Below are 7722 nucleotides of genomic sequence, written 5' to 3'. Positions count from 1 at the left end.
AAACAGCTTTTATTAAAGGTTGTTTTATCATGGAGGGAGTTCTTTGTCTCAACGAAATTGTCCATGAGCTTAGAGGTAAAAAACTTCCCGCGGTTCTTGTAAAACTTAACTTTGAAAAAGCATACGCCCGAGTAAGTTGGTATTTTCTTCGAGAGTTTCTGCAACGGAAAGGGTTACAAAGCAGGATTTATCCATAGGATCTTGCAACTTGTCTCAAGTTGACAAACTACTATGTATTTGCATCAATGGGGAGTTGGGCCCATTCTTTCGAAATAAGAGAGGCCTACGTCAAGGAGATCCCATCTCGCCCATTCTGTTTGATTTAGTCACAGATTGTCTATCTTCCATGACGACCAAAGCCAAAGAAGCAGGGCACCTCAAAGGTGTGGTGACTCACCTCATCCCTGATGGAGTGATGCGTATCCAATACGACGACGATACGATGCTTCTCTTCGATCCCGACATGCGAAGTTTGGTGACTATTAGAATTCTTCTTATTTGCTTGGAAGCAATGTATGTATGGGATGAAAATCAATTTTTCTAAAAGCAAAGTTTGCACCATAGGTGTTGACGAGGCCAAGAATAGGCGCATCGCCAACTTCTAAATGGCGATCGTTTGCACCATGAAACTATTCCACACCTATAGTTCCATGGCAGATCAGTTTGCTCTGGTCTGCGCCACTAGAAGCCAGCAACGTAGAGTAGCTTGGCGAACGTTTGTGCCCTTCGCTTTGGCCGGTGCTCAGGAACACGTGCAAGAAAATTGCTTATCGAAGGATAATTACCTACTCGTCCTGCTAACTACTTATTCAAATGGTCTCTTTTCTTTAACCAGTGGTGTCCTCTGGGTAAGAGGAAGGACAGTTACATGACCTTCGAGGTGCTTCGCAAGATCAAATGCATGCATCCACGCAAAAAAAAAAGATCAAATGCATGCACACCATCAACCGAAGCTCCAGCCAGTGATATCGGCTACCCCCATTTTACTTATCTACTTCGACGATGTTGAGCTATACCTTTTGAGTGGCTTTGTAATGTTTAGACTTATGCTCTGTTTTCTGTTTTTCGGCTATGTATTCCTTTTGGTTGTAAGATTTTGTATGACTTTGTTGGTTTTATTAATTTAAAGCCGGGCGCTCCTTGCGCCTTTTATCCATAAAAAAAGTTTAATTCTTCTCATCCAACTCCTCGCAAATGAAATGAAAGAGCATGTAAATTTCTCTAATTCCATAATTTTCAAAAAATGTCATAGCATGAATTAGATACACATAGATAATAGAAAATTCCCTAAAAAGATTAGATAATAGAGAAGGTTAGATCCAGCTAAAACCTGGAGCGCAGAATCCGGTGTCTCAAACCCAACCAAACTGACATGACAATTTGCCAGCTTTACGTAATTAGCTGGGAGGGTTCTAAAAAGGAAACTGGGAGGGGAACGTGCGCACGTAGTAAACCTAGGGTTTTTGTTTTTCGAAGCTACGCCCCCGACGATGGAGTTGAGATCGGGGCACCACCTCCCTTCCTCCCAGCAGCAGCCACCTCCAGGAGGTGGCGGAGTGGACCGCATGTCCGCATCGGCGCCCTCCCCGACGACCTGCTCCTCCTCGTCCTCGCCCACCTCCGCTGCGCTCTCTTAGCCGCGCGCACCAGCGTCCTCTCCCGCCGGTGGCGCGGCCTCTGGGCATGCCTCCGCCAGATCGTCTTCAGCGACGTCCCGTTGCCCTCGCTCGAAGCGGCGCTCGGCCGCGTCCACCCTCCAGCAGTTTCCCTCCTGGAAATCCGCGTCCCCCACTACGACGAGAGGCACAGCCCCCTCTTCGACCTCGCCGGCGTCAGATCTCTGCTGCGCGGCTCGCGCCGGAGGAGTTCGCCTTCACCCTCCGCGGGCACTTGAACGGCCGGCGTGCCATTGACGTCGACCTGTCTTGCTTCTACCGCGCCACCTCCATCGAGCTGCAGTCATGTCTCCTCTTGCTCCGCGTGCCGGCCGGCATCGAATTCCCGGCGCTCGAGACGCTTTCTCTTACTGGCAGCGTCCCGGATCTCGACCCCTTGCTCTCCTGCTGCCCGCGCTTGCGCACGCTTCGGGTCAGGAGCATTGAGGATGACAGGTGCGAGTTGAGTGTCAGCTCCGCGTCGCTGCACGAGCTCGTCGTCGACCGCTGGAGCAACCCTGCTTAAGCAATTGACCATGTCCTTCGCCGCCTTGGGGGTCAGCATCTCCATCTTGGCACCGATGCTGGAGAACGTCTCGTGGGAGTGCTGGTACTACAGCTTTGAAAGGGAGCCTAGTGCTTTCGGTATTTGGAGTCTCGATCAGGTGATTCTACAGACGGCAAAGAGACAAGGACATCTCCCTTCGCTGGAGATTTGGGTCTACGCAGTGGGTCTCGTCTCCCCGCTCAGTTTACTGCATGCAAAGCTTCAACCAAACTAAACGTGTTAATGATATATGTATCCTGTCAAATTGTTTTTTCAGATCGTCCACGTTTTAGGCCTAGGAGACAAGAACACCTTTGCACAGGAGATAGAGAAGCATCTGGTTGCCGAGTTTTCTGTTTTGGAGCTAAATCTCACAACAAATGGACATGTTTTTGGACCACTCGTGTTTCATCTCCTAAGGATGGTTAAAAAGTTTGGTTCCATGAGGAGGCTTAAAGTCATCCTACAGAGATCAGCGGTAATTCTACGCTTTAGTTATATATATACCCTAATAATGATACAATGTGTAGTAATTCACATATAACTTTTGGTTTTAGGTGGAAGAAGAATGCCCACTTGGTTGTCCTTGTGAGCCTTCAAACTGGAGATCTCAAACAATCTCCTTGTTTGCTCTCGAAGAAGTGGAGATCAAAGAGTTTAAAGGATACGACCATGATATTGATTTCTTGGAACTCGTATTCAAATGTGCGCCGATGCTTAAAAAAATGATTGTGAAGCTGTCAGAGGAGTCCTCGGCAAGTAATGATGGATGCGCAAAGATATACAACATCTTCGAGGCATATTCTTCCGTGGAATGCACTGTTTGCATGCCCACGTAGGTGAAACGTAAATGTAATTGTTCGCATGCATGCGAATCATAGAGTTTAGTTGTGCATATACCATTTATTAGCTAATTAAACACGCTATATTTCCAAACTTTTGTGCCACGCCCTCATCCTTCCATGGAAATAGAAACCAAATGGTGGAGTGGGTAATAAGGACAATTCAACATTCGTACGCAGCTTTCCTTCACTAAATTTCTCTTTTGCATTCTGCAATCTTCTTCTCTAACGATATCATGCATGCCCTTTTGTTTTGCATAGTATAGTTTCTTGGTAAGCTGAGGTTGTCTCATCCTAATTTATTTGCCTTGGGGTTTGATACAAATTATTAGTTCCAGTTAAACTCTGCATCAAGTACTTTGCTATTTCTTTCTGCTATTAGCATGTATTATGTTTTATTTGCCACTGGCAATAATATGTTTTGCATCAGACACTTGCTAGCTAGACTAAATGATGTTAGTTGCCTCATCTGAATTTCATTGGCCGTTGGGTTTCTTTATGCTCTCATCATGTTGTGTTTGATTTTCCAGTTGCCACGTTCTTAACACATATAAAAACTCCATATTTCCTCATTGACATGATGCTCATCCTTATTTGTGGATTCGTGGTGCTAAAAGATCGTCCTTTCACGTGTTGACCAACTCCATTACCTTGTCTTAGGACTTAACTTGGTTGCTTCAACTGTCTGTGTTCTTGTGCCAGTGTACCTTAGCTATATATAAGTCACTCTTAGATTAATCTTGAATGGTCTCTCTGGTATTCAATTATTTAAGATAATGCACTCTACATATTCTAGTCAATTATCATAAGCTAGTTATTATGTTAAGCCTATGATTGCAATTTCTACTGATGTTTCATTGTGCCGATGGACTGAACATTTTCACTGAAAGCAAACTGAACGCTTTTCAATATGCAAACTAATTTTGGAATCTTAGATTTCTTTTTTGAAAAATAAGAACATAAATTTAAAGTTCCAAACATTTTTTTTTTCAATATGCAAACAAAGTTTTGGAATCATGGACATTTTTCAAAATTTGGAAATTTTTGAAATTAAGAATATTTCCTGAAAAATTATATATATAAAAGAAAGCAGAAAAAACTGGTTATATGAAAAAGAAGAAGCAGAAAAAAACTTAAACTAAAAAACCAAAAACTAATGAAAACTATTTCAGGAACCTTCTAACTGTTCCCAAAACCAGATGGGGGCTGCTACAAATCAGCCAGTTGATTTGATCGAGAATTACGCCTGGAGAGCCGTTCGATCAAAAGCAAAACGCAGCAGCACGTCTTCCTCCTAACATCCACCACTCCAGCACAAGCAGCAACGCAATTCCGCCATGACCAACCACGGGTGTTATGAACCACACTACTGCAGCACTGATCTCTTCACCGGTGCTGGCCCCGACGATCTAATCACAGCAACGATGTTGCAACCCGGACGCGCACAACATTATCTAGGCACGATGCCGCCAGTCTACGTCCTCGCCATGCAGCAACTTTGATGCTGCAACAAAAAAAGGCAAAAGGACGACGACCACTTGTCGCGCCATCGGTGTCTCGCTCAATCGATGCTTCGTTGCAGTGTCGCCATCCTCAACTCGTCACGCCGCCGGCAGCAGCAGCCACTTCTTTGCAGCGTCGCCAGTAGCAAATGCATGTTAAATTGCAGCGCCATCGTTCTTGACTTGTCGTGTCGCTGCCAACAATGCATGTTACATTGCAGCCTCGACATCCTGGACTTGTCGCGTCGCCGGTAGCAAAGCATGTTAAATTGCAGCGTCGTCATTCTTGACTTGTCGCGTCGCTGGCAGCAATGCATGTTACATTGCAGCGTCGCCATCCTGGACTTGTCATGCCGCCGGCAGCACCGGCCACACCATTGCGCCATCCTTGACTTGTCGCGTTGCCGGCAGGAGCGGCCACTACATTGTGACGTCCTTGACTTGTCACGCCGCTGGCAGCAGTGTGCGCTTCATTGCAGCGTCGCCGGCAGCAGCGGGCGCTTAATTGTAGCATTGCACACCGGTGGTAATGTGGCACATGCTTCCCCTTGCATGCTGCGTTGGTGCCGCCTTCGGCCTCCTCCGTCGTGATGCACTCAAGCATTGCCGGGAGTGAAGCATGGAGATGAAGCAGGCCTTGGTCGCAACCATGGCGGGATGAAGCAGAAGGAGAAGAAACGGGCGGGATGAAGCAGACTGTGGCAGCAGCCATGGGGTGATGAAGCAGGCGGTGGTCGCAGCCATGGCAGGATGAAGCAAAAGGAGATGAAGCGGGCGGGATGAAGCAAGGAGATGAGGCCATGGCGAGCTCGTGCCGGCCACTTGGGACAAGGTTGTGGAGGGGAGGCTTCGGTGTGCACATTTTTTTTCCGCGGAGCTTGCAACACAATGATTGGGGAAGGTAGCCGTGGTGGCTGGAGCACTGTCCGGTGACGAACGACGTACGATAGGGTTTGCTCAAGAAGAAGGCTTGAGGATCTCGCATAAAGATAACGCTGTGAGGTGGGAAAGCGGTGGGTGGGCTGCACGGGAAACACGTATCAAGCGAGCGTGGCGGTTGATGGAGTGGAAAATCAGCCGGTTGAAACAGATCGTTTTCCAAACCGGATACTGTAGCACATGCATTATCTCATAGTTGGGTCGGCCCATCTCGCTCGCTAGGTCGCTCGCCTCTATGCGAATGAGCCACAACTTGCCACAGATAGCAGAATATAGAGATTTCCACTGTATTTGGCACCTCAGCTTTTTTCAAAAAATTTAATCTTTTTCAATTTCTTGAACTGTTTCTTATAACTTTTTAAGTGGTTTTTCTGAAAATCTATAAAATATTTTCAATTTTAAAAACTACAAATTTTTCGTATATGTAGAAATTTTTTTATAAAAAGATTCATAAATTTGAGAAAAAGTTCATGAACACTATATTTTTTTTGGAAAATCTGTGAAAGTTTTCTAAAAGTTTTTACGAAAAAAGGGATGATCTTTTCCCAAATCCGCAAACATTTGGTCCAGTCCAACATGCACCCGACGAGAGCGATGTCGTCCCCTAGTTGGCCCAAGGCCTAAACTTTTGTTTCTATTTTTTCATTATTTCATTTTTCCCCTTCCCCTTTTGAACTTCATTATTCTTTTGAAACTAGTTCCAAAAAATTGAAAGATTCTTTGGAATACCAAAAAATATGGAAAAGTCTATAGCTCAACCTGCGGATCTAGCACGGGCGTCCGCCGCCTCCCTTGATAGACACGTGGCCTACTAGATCTCTCTTCCCCAACCTCTCTTTCTCTTCTATATGCAAGTGCCTCTGCAGCATTTAATGGCATCCACCTTGCCGGAGAGGAGGATGGCGGTGAGGCGACCTGGACGGAGGTTTGGGGCTCTCCGGCCGCGTCGCGATGGCGGGGGCGGGCGGTGCCGCTCCTCCGTCACCACCATCCAACGGGATCACAGCGAACAACAGTGGTGTTGTGTTTTGCAACATCCAGCCTGTTGCAGAACAACAGTCATGTTGCAAAACTTTCTCCGTAACACCATATAGAGGTGATGACAAGGAAAAAAATCTGTAACAACACCTGAGTTGCAAAGTTTTTCTGCAACAATACCTTTGTTGCAAAAAAAGTGAAGACAGGAAAAAAATCTGCAACACAACCTATGTTGCGAAAATATATTCCCGCAACACAATCTCTGTTACATGTGTTTCCGGAACAAGATCATTGTTACAAAAGAAGAGAAAGACGTTCAGCCGATTTATTTTGTCATATCAGACGGCTCGCGAGGCGACGGATCTTTTAAAAAGATCCGTCGAGCGACGCGTGGCAGCTCCTAAAAAATATTCTTTAAAATTTTGAAAATGCTCTAGAATTTTAAAAGATTTTCCCTTTTTAAAAATTAAAATTTAAGAAAGGTATGCATTTCAAAAAAATAATTATAATAAACCCCATGTTTACGGATGTACCCGTCTGGATTAGTCTAGCACACTTCTCTCGACTGGTGGGTTTTTTAGACTAGATAAACGGAACTTCTTGCATCAGTTTGGCACGGACATATGAAACATCCATGTTAGGTTTGAACGACTTCCAACACCGTTTGCACATTGCGACATGTCTGGCCATTTATCAGTCTTTTTCATCGTGAAAACTTTAAAAAATATTAAATTTGTCAAAAATCTAAACAACTTGGCATGATACCTTGAATTGGTCATAGAAACTCGTGAAAAAAATTGGAGCCATTGTAAAAAATAAGGTGCTTTCAAATGGACCCTTCTGCCCTACCAGAACAACCTTCGTTGCACATAGTCTATTCTTGGACATCGTTGAAATGACCTCAACTTTTACAAGGGGGTGAGCATGCCCATGTTAGGCATCTATGCCTGGTTTGAATAACTTCCGTAACTGCATGCACGTTGTGATACGTCCGGCCATTCATCAGTCTTTTTCACCAAGAAAACTTCAGAAAATGCAGCACTTAACAAAACCCCTAAATATTTGGCATGGTACCTTGAATTGGTCAGACTAATAAAAACTTGGGGCTATTTCAAGTATGTCGAGAAATAATGTGCTCTTAGACAAAGCCTTCTAGCCTACGCGAACACCCTCTAATCAACATGCTCTATTTTTGTACACCTTTGAAATTACTCCAACCTTGCAAGTAGGTGGTCATGTCCATGGTAGGCATTCATGTC

At 45.1% G+C, this 7722-nt stretch overlaps 1 pseudogene; it reads left to right on the top strand.

Annotated features, from left to right (window-relative positions):
• Positions 1 to 1372: 1372 nt before the first annotated feature.
• On the top strand, positions 1373 to 3041 carry LOC109787088 (uncharacterized; annotated as a pseudogene).
• Positions 3042 to 7722: the final 4681 nt, after the last annotated feature.

Source organism: Aegilops tauschii, chromosome 7 (assembly GCF_002575655.3).
Source record: "Aegilops tauschii subsp. strangulata cultivar AL8/78 chromosome 7, Aet v6.0, whole genome shotgun sequence".
Taxonomy (NCBI): Eukaryota; Viridiplantae; Streptophyta; class Magnoliopsida; order Poales; family Poaceae; genus Aegilops; species Aegilops tauschii.
Note: the sequence above shows the minus strand (reverse complement) of the source record. Positions and strands in the feature narration are given on the sequence as shown.